Genomic DNA, 14,533 nt, shown 5'->3' with positions numbered 1-14,533 from the left:
CTTTTATTGAAATGTAAACGTTTATATACAAGTCCCCATGCAAGGGGTTTCCATAATGGCATTCAAGGAGTTTACCCATGCAAGGGGTTTCCATAATTGCCTTCCAGGGGTTTCACCATGCACGGGGTTTCCATAATGGCATTCCAGGGGTTTTCCCCTGATGGACTCTGTGGAAAACATAACCTGCCATGCTATTCCCTCATTGTTCATTACTTTTAAGACAAAAGTAATCAGGGACCCGCCGAGCCCTCGTCTGGCTATTCTGCAGAAACAAAATGGCTACAATGTCAATTGGGTTATCCCTCAGCTGAAGCGGGGAGGATGTGTGGCATACACATCTGTTCGTGAAACTAGCATAGGAATGCTCTCAGTCTTGTACAGTGTAAAATTGATACATGAACCCAGTCTTTGATATACTGAAGTGGCTAGGTTTGCCACAATGTTATTATGGCATTTCAGTTGTTTAAGCAGAAAGCCGACAACCCCTTTTTACATCACATTTTAAGGGGGCTGTTGTCAAAAAATTGCTTGACACTATTATTTGCACATTATGTGGCCTTTTTACACACTATATTGTATTGCTATCTGGACACTTTAGAGCACTATTATGTGGACATTTTTGCCAGTACTGTGTGCAGGCATTATAGAGGAGATTTACTGTTACTATCTTAAATCTAGACAGCTTAAAATTAGGCAGGGCAGCCAGGAATGTACAAAAAGTGTCTAAAGCACATAATAAATCTGGTGCAAAGCATGTGCTGGATTGAGACAGAATTTAGTTCCAGTTTTATTTTTTAAAGGGGTTATGCCATGATTGATGTATAAAATTAAAATCATCCATAATACAGTAGATAATACCTTTCTAACAAAACTAGAACCAGTCCTGTACCTCACATGGATCCAGAGATCTCCACATTCATTGCTCCAGTTCTTCTGCTACATTTTCTTCGGGCTAGCAGCTCAGGGGAATGTCATTTCTCAGTGGGCATGTCCTTTCTGCTTCAACTCTCTACCTGTAACTGTCACAGCTTCTAACATAGCATATGGCTGGTAACAGTTGAAGATTTAAACTGATCACGTTTGATCAGCTCAGTGAGACGGACAAGAAATAAGAAAAAAAGATCAAACAGCAGGTGGCAGTACACAAATACATTTTATTGAATAGCTCACTAGCTATACTAAATTTCTCATTACATGCAATTACAAAAATATTCAGATCCAGGTGCTAGATGGAAAACTGTAGTAATACAACCCCTTTAAACCCTTCAACCACCATGACCTACCAGTATATCAGAGAATAGTTGAGAGAATAGAGATGGGCTTGCGGTTCACCCGGCGGTCGTTTCGGGGCGAACTTTGCGTGTTCGCGATTCACTGAACATATGGAGAAATTCGCGCCAGCCATATTCTTTTACATTATGAAGAACTTTGACCCATGACACATCCATCAGGTGGTACAGGACAGCCAATTGAGACATTTCAGCACATGAACATATCCCCTACCTTATAAATAAACCTGATATGGTCACCATTTTACATTCAGTGTTTTGCCAGTGTAGGGAGAGGTTGCTGTGTGGAGCAGGGACAGGCTGTTAGGGACACCAAACGCTAGCTAATAGGGCCACAAAAGTCATTTTAAGGACTAGTATAGGTGTGCTATCTATATGTTTGATACACAGAGGGGTGCGATATACTTATAATATACTTTTATAATGAGTCAAAAACACATACAGTACAGACCAAAAGTTTGGACACACCTTCTCATTCAAAGAGTTTTCTTTATTTTCATGACTATGAAGGCATCAAAACTATGAATTAACACATGTGGAATTATATACATAACAAACAAGTGTGAAACAACTGAAAATATGTCATATTCTAGGTTCTTTAAAGTAGCCATCTTTTGCTTTGATTACTGCTTTGCACACTCTTGGCATTCTCTTGATGAGCTTCAAGAGGTAGTCCCCTGAAATGGTCTTCCAACAGTCTTGAAGGAGTTCCCAGAGATGCTTAGCACTTGTTGGCCCTTTTGCCTTCACTCTGCGGTCCAGCTCACCCCAAACCATCTCGATTGGGTTCAGGTCCGGTGACTGTGGAGGCCAGGTCATCTGGCGCAGCACCCCATCACTCTCCTTCATGGTCAAATAGCCCTTACTTTCAAAGTATTCCCAATTTTTCGACTGACTGACTGACCTTCATTTCTTAAAGTAATGATGGCCACTCGTTTTTCTTTACTTAGCTGCTTTTTTCTTGCCATAATACAAATTCTAACAGTCTATTCAGTAGGACTATCAGCTGTGTATCCACCTGACTTCTCCTCAACGCCACTGATGGTCCCAACCCCATTTATAAGGCAAGAAATCCCACTTATTAAACCTGACAGGGCACACCTGTGAAGTGAAAACCATTTCAGGGACTACCTCTTGAAGCTCATCAAGAGAATGCCAAGAGTGTGCAAAGCAGTAATCAAAGCAAAAGGTGGCTACTTTGAAGAACCTAGAATATGACATATTTTCAGTTGTTTCACACTTGTTTGTTATGTATATAATTCCACATGTGTTAATTCATAGTTTTGATGCCTTCAATGTGAATCTACAATTTTCATAGTCATGAAAATAAAGAAAACTCTTTGAATGAGAAGGTGTGTCCAAACTTTTGGTCTGTACTGTACATCTATATAGTGATCACCTGGAAGTCAGAGGCCTAGGGGCTAGGGGCTTACTAGGGCCATTTTTATATAGGCTAAGGTTCCGGACGGGGTCACTCTTATCAGGGCGGGTGGTCTGTGGTTAGGCTATCAGGGCCAGAATAGCACCCCCATGTAGGGCAATATCAGGGACAGTTCTTTGCCCACCCTGTCCTTCAATACCACATCATCATCTAGCCCAGGGATAGATGGTTTTTGCTTTCCCTCCGGATTCATGGATGTGCACTGGAACCCCCCGGATTGTGGTAGGACATATGGTTTCTGATTTGGTGCCGCCGAGCACCTGATTTAGTGCCGCCGAGCACTTGTTATTGCCTACCACATCTATGCTTTTTGCTTAAAGGGGTTCTGCACTTTGTTTTAACTGATGATCTATCCTCTGGATAAATCATCAGCATCTGATCGGCGGGGGTCCAACACCTGGGACCCCCGCCGATCAGCTGTTTGAGAATGCAGCGGCGCTCCAGCAGCGTCGCGGCCTTCTCGCTGTTTACCGCTAGCCCAGTGACATCATGACTAGTATCAATTAGCGTTGGTGGGGCTAAGCTCTTTTCACTTGAAAGGAGCTTAGCCCCGCCCACATTAGTTGATACTAGTCGTGACGTCACTGGGCTGGCGGTAAACAGTGAGAAGGACGCGCCGCTGCTGGAGCGCCGCTGCCTTCTCAAACAGCTGATCGTCTGGGGTCCCGGGTGTCGGACCCCCGCCGATTAGATGCTGATGATCTATCCAGAGGATAACTGATGATCTATCCAGAGGATAGATCATCAGTTAAAACAAAGTGCAGAGCCCCTTTAACTTTAATAATTTAATTTATTTTCATTTTGAGGGATATCTTTTCCATTCACACGTCCGCAAAATGGGTCTGCATCCGTTCCGCAATTTTGCGGAACCGGTGCAGACCCATTAATTTTCAATGGGGCCGGAATGTGCTGTCCGCATCCGCATTTGCGGATCCGCACTTCCGGATCCGCACTTCCGCCACTGCGCTTCCGTTTCCGCAAAAAAATAGAACATGTCCTCTTCTTGTCCGCAATTGCAGACAAGATTAGGCATTTTCTATTATAGTGCCGGCAAATTGCCAGCAAAGTGCCACAAATTGCGGAATGCACATTGTCGGTGTCCGTGTTTTGCAGATCCGCAAAACACTTACGGACGTGTGAATGGACACACGTCTGCCTGTCAAAATCCCATTTGCCCTAATAAATCTCTATTATGGTGAATAGGACAAGGCATCAAAAGATCCCAGGTTCTAGCTCCCTAAGGGGATAAAAAGTTATTACTGTAAAAATAAAAAAAAGTTTAAAAATTTAAAAAATATTAAAATTTAAAAAAGTTTAAATAGTAAATAAAAAAATGTACAAGTTTTATATCATTTTATTTGTGTTGAGCTGCTTTTTAGCTAACAGGGAATGCCATGATGTATGTAATTTTTCAATTAACGCCACAAATAATTTTTTTCTTGTTTTCCAATAACAGACATGGTACATTAAATGGTGCCCTTAAAAATACTTCTTATCCTGCAAAAAAATAAGCCCTCATTTGGCTAAATGAATGGAAAATTAAAAAGGTTATGGCTATTGGAACGTGGGGAGAAAAAAACGAAAATGCGCAGGGTACACAAGTTCAACAGTGATCTGGAAAACCACTAAAATTTTCTCGTTACTAGTTTTACTAGATACAGTATGTCCTGTATAAGGGGGTAATTATCATTAATAATTGATAACTACATGCAGTCCTTTATATTGTGATTTGCTCAGTCTGTCGGCATATATACCTCCTGTAATGAAACTATATTGGGTGGTTTTATCTCTTCTGATTTTATTTCCACTACAAAGTATAATGAAGGGTTTTCAAGTTAATTGGGCTTCATGACATAAAAGTCATGTTAACCCAGCTGTTATGTTCATTGGCATAAACCCAGTGTCAGATGTGCTGATGGATTGCAGCTAGCAGGCAATACTTTACATTCTCATCACTAAGGTTTTGTTATTTCTACTGGGCCATGGATAAGGGCATGTTCTTCTGATGGTAAAATACTTGCAAATTGCTAATCCACGGACAATTGGAAGCGCTTAAACTGGCAGTGGAAAAAGCTCTATTCTATTTAAAACGCTAAGAAAATGAATGTACACATGCTTTATATAATATGGTAAGCCACCAGCGATCATACTGTTTCAAGTATATGCCAATATGTTATAAATAAAATGTTTGAGAAATGAGAATTATATTTTGTGAATAGTTTATGTATGGGTAGATTTCTCAGTGTTAGGGCTATCCTAGAAAATTGTAATTAGAAATCTTATCCACAGTATGATTTTTGCTTTTTTACACAATTTTGAGGCTTTGCTATCACCCCTATTAAGAGAAGCTATATAATGATTTATATAATAGACCAGATTTACAAATTCTATAGATGCCATAAACTTAGACAGTCTGTCCAGACCTGCACCAGATTTATTACAGTGGCTCAGGCTGGATGATTAATTTGGTGCAGGGACAGATACTTTACACTCTATACCAACTATTGGTTGGTTGACTTTTGAGTCAGAATTTTATGCCAGAATTGTGGAGAAAAACGGTGCACCTTAGACCACCCCTTTTATTAAGAAGCTCCACCTCTTCCCACTTTGGACTAATTTCTGTATTGTCCAATGATATATTTATACCTTGTGATTAAGGAAAAACGTTAAGGGCCCTAAGGCCCACATGATTTTTGGGCCAATTATCAGGAATAAGCGGTCATAGGAACTTTTGTTCCCAATTATTGGCCAGTATAATTGAGCAGCTGATCAGCCAATGAATGAGCTGTTGAGCATCCTTAATTAGCATGAAAGATGCCTGATTATCGGCAGCACATTACCCTGTGTAATCAGGGATTTGCTGCTGATACTCATCAGAACTGAATTAGGGAGGAATGACTGCAGTAGCAACAGTTCCTCCGACATTCAGTTTGCATCAGCCTTGCATCAAGCCGATGTAAATGATCACCAATGGATGTGCTATCATCCATCGGTGCTCACACTGCCTAAACACCTGTCAGTGTAATAGGGCCCTAGGTCTATTGTCCAAAAATAATTAACCCAAAGTTACATTATCTTTATCGTTTCCATATATAATGAAAGCTATCTTGCTATTGCTAGATCCATCTAACCACAGATCCCAGATGTAACTGACAGACCCCATTGGCTTATAATGGGGGTGCATTAGAGGTTCTTTAAAGATTCCATAATTTTCACCTTTGTCAGGAACAGTAGTTCTGTATGCAGCCCAATTCCTCCAGTCAAAAGGGATGGATATTATCACTGAACCATCTGTAAGTCCGTGCGGTCCATCAGGTACCACTGGTATCCTTCATGTAGAGCATTTCAGTGTCTGTTTTACACAGAAGCCATAACGTATGTAAAGTATAAACATAGGGCCAGATTTATCATTAGCTCAAGTCAGAATAATGGAGTGAAGAAGTCAAGAATTTTTGCGCAATCGCTTAAACTGCGCAAAAATTTGCAACTTTTATTTGCTCTGCACTATGCTCGCCAGTTTTCTGAAAGGGGGCGTGTTTTCTTACGTAAATTAATCTCTAGACAGATTTACTATTGAGACTATTTAAAAAGTCGCAAATAAGTGGCAAAAAAATGTGCAAAATCACTCCAGTGAGGACCATGCTTATCTTATGCGACTTTTTAAAAGAACATGCGACTTTTTCGTAAAGACGTGCGACTTTTGTAAAGCCGCTTACTGACGGATAAACTGCTACCGTCAAACCACATTTATTACAGTCTTAAAGGGCCGATCATAAATCTGACTTAGCTAAAACTGACTTTAGCCACATGTGAAAGTGGAGTGAGCTGTCAGAGTAATGATAAATCTGGCCCATAACCTTCAAGGCTTCATCAGTTGGGATCAGTTAGTATGGGGCACATTTTTTTTTTTTTTTGTAAATCTCTTTTTATTGTTTCATAGCTTATAAGCATAAGTACAAAAAATTTCGTCATTTTTTATACATAATCAGGTACAATTTTGTACATTGTTGGAAATAACACACTCCCACATATATGGTTACTTATAAGCATTTTTGTATGGGGCACATTTATTAATAAATGCCCAAAGTTATGAAGAGATGCAGGCCTCTTAATAACTTTGGCGCATCCAGCGCCAGTTCTAAATGTAAGACAGCTTCCGAGCTGTCTTATATTTAGACCATTTTCTATGCCTAAAACAGGCATAGAAAATGGTGAATGAGACGGGCCTGCCGATTCGTCCCTTTGCCCGTCCATGCCACGCCCACAATTTGAGAACTGGTGTGAGCTAGGGGAGGTCCCAGACAGTGGTGCAATTAACCATTGCGTCGCCATCTGTGCCTGAAATGCGCCTAATTTGGCCGTATTTCAGCTTAGTAAATGACCCCATATATGTTTTAATCAGTTCCATCATCTTTATTTCTTGACTATTTTATATCCATGGGGTATAGAAAAATTATTGAAATCTGATACAAGCAGATGTCAAATTGTCATCAGTTTTTCCATCCGTTTATAAAAAAAAACCTAAACTGCAAAGTTAGTAATTTCTCATTTAGATGTTTGGATATGACAACAATAAAGATTATTTTAGGAATATACTGTAGTCATGAGAGAGGATGAGATGGAGAACAACCGATTATCTACATGGTACATTTTTTACAATGTACTGTATGTCTATGATTGCGTTGCAGGACATGTACTACATCAAAATATTTATTTCTTGTGAAATGTTGGTAAAGTCAATCAAGTTCAATCAAGTCAATCAAGTTCAACCTACTATAAAAAAAATCACCATAACTAATGCTGAACACAAAAACAGTCCATTGATCATCTCAGCTCCTGTCCATTATCCTAGATTGACCATGCACAGAAGATACCAGGAGTGTGGTTTCAAACAGCAGGTACATATAAAATTGTAGCACCAATGCCGGTGGATGAAAGCATAAAGCAAGCACAGTTTGGCATTCAACCTTACTCATAACTACCGTACTGGTAAATAGAACTGTGTAAAAAAGCAGGATCAATAGGCGCTATTCACAGAGGTGTAAAAGTAAAAACACAACTGAGATAAAAATAAATAGACCATGTGTTATGCATCTCAGAGGCAGTTAGCCACCTTCTTTAGACACAAAGAAATTAAGTAAGACTGGGATTTAAAGGCAAGACTTAAAGGCTATGTACCCCTTCGGAGACAATTTTTTGTTTATTATTACATTTTACTCGTGTTTGGCTAAAAATTTTATTTTCATTTGGACTTCATTAATAATATTGAGCCGTTCTGTCACAAAGGGTTAACTGTTTTTCTAACTGTGTGACTGGTACTTTCATTTTCACTTTGTGCCAGTCATCTAATAAATCTTATCTCTAAACTACTAAGAGGTCATAAACACTTATTTAAGATAAGATAAGAACTGAGCTTTAATGAGTCTTTATAATGTCAGAGAGCAGAGATAAGGACCCCATCAGCTCCCCAACTGACAGAAAAGAGAGAAACTCCAAAGGGTGCTACTAGAGTATCTCAGCTCTGTACAGAAAAAAGGGCTCCATATTTTTAATAAAGACCAAATGAAAAAAAGATTTTTAACTCAAAATGAATACAATGCAATAAAACAAATGCCTCCAAAGGTGTACATAGCCTTTAAAGGGGTTTTTCCAAGTTATTCTCATAGATTGTAATTTGTAAGCTCTTGTGAGCAGGGCCCTCCTTCCTTTTCTTCTAATTATTGACTTGTCTGTTACTATGCTATTTATGACTGTTTCTACATGAACCCCTGAATTCTAAAGCGCTGCAGAATTTGTTGGCACTATATAAATAAAGATGCCTTCTCTTCATTGTTTACCTCCTCGCCGTCGCAACAGTAGCATTGAGCTGATGTAATTACAAGAATCTGCCCCGTTCACTTCAATGGGACGGCTCCTTCCTGTTCAAGTGTACAACCCCTTTAAACTCTGGATGCTGGAATTCCAGAGTGAAAATCTTCCTGTTAATACAGACATGCAAATGAAAGGTCCATATAATCTCCCTAAGTAACATGTTTCATAATGATCAATAACAATAAAAATCTAAATAATTATTTACAAAGATAAATTGTAAATTGCGGTGAGCATGGAATAAGAATGCTAATTGATTCAGTAGATGGAAGGATAATTACCAAGATTTAAGAGGTACGTAATTGATTATCTGCCTAGAAACACAATAGTACATTGAGCAAATGAAAATAAACCTGAAATAAACAATGGAGATCTTCAATTATTATTTTGAATTGTATTGCCATCAATCATTTATCTGTTCATTTTTTATGTGGTTTTGGAAGACTAGTAGTCGCTTTTTTGTTCACTGGTTGAGGTTCAGACAGTGACCATAGTTATTATAACATCTATGTTGTGCCATTCATCTACTGTTCCATCTAGAAGTGTATGAAGGAATTGGGAGCCGTCTGCAATTAAGCTCCAACAGTTTTTTACCAGTTAGGGGTGTGTACCTACATAATCGGACACTGGCTGCAATGATTGGATAGTGTCAGACTGTGGAGGGACACCCGCCCTCAACTAGTAATACTCTGATGGACCTTTATTGCAGACTGCTAGAGTCAGCACAGAAGGCAGGAAATAGACAGATGGTGAGCCCTGACTGGAACCCAGCCAGTGAAGCAACAAGTCCGCAACTGGTCAATGTTTCCTGACAAACACACACACAGAGACCAAGAAATACAAAAATGTGGTCGAACAGGAATGGGTCTGAACCTAGCTGACAAAGCAGTACCAAATCAGAAGACAAAGGGTAGTCAGAATAGCCAAGCCAAAGTCATAACAAGACAGGAGTCAAAGTACTAAATCATGAGGCAAAGAGTAGTCAAAGGCAAGCCAAGGTCAAAAACAAATAGCAATCCAATATGCACAGGATGAAACCGGGAGCACAACAAGGGAGTAAAACCTACTGTTTAACTGGCAAGGGTGTATTTCCAGCAGGGCATTTAAACAGAGCGCCGAGCCCCTGGATCAGAACCGATAGGTCTAGGAACTTGACTCCCCAATAGACCAGAGCACCAGTTGCCTTTTTGATAGGCAGGCTGAGCAGTCATTCAGCATGCAATAATCAAACACATCTAAGGGTTCATGCACACATGTGCCCTGTGCCCGTGCTGTGTTTGAGGTTGCGGACCCATTCACTTGAATGGGTCTGCAAAGTTCAGTCCACACCACAAAAATAGAAAATGCTCTATTTTTTGTGGTGTTAAAGCATGGACTGAAATCCCAAAGAAGCGCTCCATAGTGTTTCCATGGCTTCCGCTTTGTGACTTCACTTCACAGTCCACACCACTCTGCATCTTGCAGATTGCGGATACGTTCAAATGAATGGAGATATGGAGTGGATACGGCCGGAGCGCCGCAATAAAGGCACGGGCTGCACATATTCATGTGGATGAGCACTAAGCCATAAATGCACATGCTCTGTGGGGAAACACAGAGCAAGTGCTCCATAACTAAGGAAATGTTTGTGTTACCAGGGGGCGTGGCTTAGGCAGCGCATCACAGGGGGCGCGGCCTGGCATTGCTGGAGTTGGTGACAACTGGCAATTCAGTCGCTAATTTCTATAAGGAATAACAAGCGGAATTGCAAAACACACAGTTAAATGAATGGATGAAAAATTTGCTTCGATCCAAATATATTTGCGAGTCGCGACGAATCGCAATACAAAATGGCTATTTCCGAGCTGCATAGAGCCTTTCTATGGGTGTAGAACACTGTGCCTTGCAGTAACACGCATAGGGAGTGTGCTGGCGTAGTGAAATAATACGGTCAGTCAGTATGACATGCAGATGACAGTCATCCCTATTAGAATCACTGCACACTTCACTTATTTAGGCAGTAATGGGGCCAAAACTGACAAAATAACTCAAGTGTGAACTCAGCCTTACAGGTAAATGTTAGCGTCAAGAAGAAGCGCACTCCTTTTACACCCTCGTCAGCTGATTTCACATAGATATCTGTTCTATTAAACGCTTATACAAGTAGAGCCCACCGACAGAGTGGAGAGGGTGTCAGTGGTAAGTTTGTGTTGAAGTCACTGATTATTTTGCCCTTCCTCTGATCCGTCAGAACAATAACCCACAAAAACGTATCCTGTCTGGGGAGCATCCGCCTTCACTCAGTCAGCATTTGTTCAGTAATCCATGAGTATTGGCAATGCAAAAAAAAATCAGGAGTGGATCTAAAACAGGGATGACACGTGAAGGTAATATTTGCATGTCTTCTGTGTTTTGTACCCACTCCTGCTTTTGGCTACCAAATCATAAGCCAATTCTGATGCGACCATACAGGCCTTACAGCTGCTACACAGACTGGATCCGTTGTGCGTCTCATATTGTAGTGAAATACGACAAGCGCTTTTAGGGCAAATAACAGCAAATATGAACTAATTCTATTTTTCTCTTTTTCTCTAGAAATATGGCAATAAATGCTTTTAGCGCAAACAACAACAAAAATGACCTGTGTAAATATTTCTCGTATTGTATTGAAATAGGCCACTAAATGATATCAGCGCAGTTAACAGCAAAAGTGACCTGCGTATATATTTATCTTTTTCCATAGATAAAAGCCACTAAAGGCTTTTCAACATAGCACTGGCACCCCAATAACTAATTGCTGGAATGACAGAGCTGTATTATGAGACTATCTGGATCCCCAAGTAATGTTTCCCTGCACTTGTAAATCGCTTTTTTTCACAATGAGGATTTTCCTATGACTCTCCCTAGCATCTGCACACGTCTCTCCCTGCCTGTGAAATTATTCCTCTCACTATCCTTTCCCTGCACTAGTGAATCGCTTCTTTCCTTTTTTTTTTTTTAACAATTAATTTTTCTTTCACTCTCCTTAGCGCCTGCATACACGTCTGTCCCTGAACAAAGTACGATAGTGAATGGCAGACTCTAAGATGACCGACGTATTTATAGGGCTGTGACATCACCGGGCTGGCTGGCTGCTGATTGGCTACATGCATGGCATTATGGCCCCATGTCCTCACACGTGTAGTCGCCATTGTAGCCAGCTGTTAGGAAAAATTCTTATTCGTTACCACGAATGGCGAGGAAATTCGCATTTGTTCAGAATCAAATTTTTCCTGAAATTCGTAACGAATTCGACTTTGTCATCTTCGATTCGCTCATCTCTAATGTGAAAAGCATTGTTATTGCATGGAGATGCAAGTAATTACTAAAACAGATATGTCCAGAGAGGTGACAGATCTTCTTTAAAGGGAATCTGTCACTAGCAATTTACCAAAAAAATGTTTTCATGAATCCATGTTTAACAGAGTACCTTTTTTCCATCGGTCTTGTTCTTTTGATTGTCCGTCTTGTCATTTCTTCAAAAAATCGATTCTTATGATGTGTAAATGACGCTGTAAGGAGCCCAGAGGGGCGTTCTTCTTCCTCCACGGTGCCCAGGAACGCCCCTCTGAAGTGCCGTGCCCGCCTAAATTTGAAATCTAATAACGCCTCCAAGTTCATCTAAATCCCCTCCCAGAGGCGCGGCTAAGTGCTCAACAACGCCCCCTCCTCAGCGCCGCGCTCTGCGGCAAACACCCCGATCCTCCTCTCGCCGGCATCCCAATCCCCGCGCAGGCGCAGTGCCGACAGTCATCTTATCATAGCCCAGGAAATCGCCGGCACTGCGCCTGCGCGGGGATTGGGATGCCGGCGAGAGGAGGATCGGGGTGTTTGCCGCAGAGCGCGGCGCTGAGGAGGGGGCGTTGTTGAGCACTTAGCCGCGCCTCTGGGAGGGGATTTAGATGAACTTGGAGGCGTTATTAGATTTCAAATTTAGGCGGGCACGGCACTTCAGAGGGGCGTTCCTGGGCACCGTGGAGGAAGAAGAACGCCCCTCTGGGCTCCTTACAGCGTCATTTACACATCATAAGAATCGATTTTTTGAAGAAATGACAAGACGGACAATCAAAAGAACAAGACCGATGGAAAAAAGGTACTTTGTTAAACATGGATTCATGAAAACATTTTTTTGGTAAATTGCTAGTGACAGATTCCCTTTAAAGGGAACCTGTCACAATGATATTGCAAAATAATCTGCAGGCAGCAAGTTATAGGAGGAGCAGAGCGGATTGATGTATAGTTTTGTAGGAAAATATTCAGCAAAACTTGTATTTCATTCATCTAAATTTCTGCTCATTCTCTGAGCTTTGAAGTCAAGGAGACGGTCCTATCAGAGACTGACACCTATCTCTGTATACACAGTCATAGAGGGAAGGCTGTCAGTCACTGCTAGGACCGTCTCCTGGACTTTAAAGCCCAGAATGAGCAGAAATGTAAACAAATAAATTACAAGTTTTACTGAATCTTTTCTCATAAAAGTATATAAAATATCAATATGCTCAGTTCCTCCTGCTGTATAACATGCTGCCTTCAGCTCAGACACCATTTTCAGCGTGACAGGTTCCCTCAGCATGAAAACCCACAGGTTAGTGTCCTATAAACCTAATAACATATGAAACTAAAAACCTTCTCCACAATTTTTCCTAATTCTATAATGCAACAAAGCGGGTCTGTTTTGCAACAATAAGTTCTGCAGAGAAGGGTGATAAAACATAGAAGGCTTTTCCAGTCTTGTTTGGCTTCTGATCATAGGAAAAATGGGAAAATGGACAACCATAGATTGGAATTATACAGAGACACTGAATAAATAGATGTAAGAGGAAGAAAGAGTGGTCTGCTGTAAGGCAGGAAATGGCAGCCACTCCTTTACAGTGCCTCTTTACTCAATGTACAGTCTTTGAAGTCACTGTCACTTACATTTACCCTTAACAGAAGAACAGCTTACACCATTTAAATAATACTGAATTGTTGCTACATTTTCAAAAGATTCTCTTGGGTGTATCCCTGCCATGAAATATAAAGAGGGAAAAGATATAGACTCATGTAGACATACTGTAAAGTAGAGTAATCGCATTCAGAGCTGAAGTCTACAGAAAGACAGCTGGTATTTACATAGGCAAGTCTGGCTAAGAGTAACATACAAGCTATTTTCCAAAAAATGGAAGTATTTGTCTACAAAGATAAAGACATTTCCTTTGGGTCATGGAACACTAATGTAAATTGAATAGAGTCACTATGAATTAGGAATATCTACATTGCAGATTCAGAAACACAATTTGAGTGTTTTTTTTTCTACTTCAATATACTGTAGCCCTGCATAACTCCTAATCTAAATTTCCAAGACTAAAGGGACCTCTTACCTAAATGTTATTTTTAGTAGAACATGCACTTATCAATCACACTTTCTATGCTTTATGGTAGATCTCTGAGCACCATTTACAACATATCTATTTATCTAAAAAGCAAAAATGGGTAGCACTCAAACTAATCCAATGCCAAAATGTGGTTTATTCACCCATATGACTGAGACAAGCTTGCTGTCAGGACACATGCCTAACAGCTTAATTGAACTCCTATACAATAAGACCATTAGCGTTCACTACTAGAGATAACTGTAAAGTGCCGGTTGTAAAGACCACTAGAATATGGAATATAAATCATTAGAGCACACTCTGTGCAGGCACGTTACAAATGCTTAGAGATACAGGCAATTGAGAAGCAGGCAGAACTTGCAGTGCACAGGAGGCAAAAAGCAGACTGCAAATGTATCTGGAGCGAGCCATCCACCATGCACGGTCACATCTGGCGCTCCAAGGATGCCGGCACATGGCTTTTGTTTTCTGTCCGGTGAATGCCTAATTTTTTTGGGGCCTGTGCTCCACTGGCCTGCAGAAAAATTGATATCCAGTGACCGACT

This window comes from Bufo bufo, chromosome 2 (assembly GCF_905171765.1).
Source record: "Bufo bufo chromosome 2, aBufBuf1.1, whole genome shotgun sequence".
Classification (NCBI taxonomy): domain Eukaryota; kingdom Metazoa; phylum Chordata; class Amphibia; order Anura; family Bufonidae; genus Bufo; species Bufo bufo.
This window is presented reverse-complemented; position numbering follows the sequence as displayed.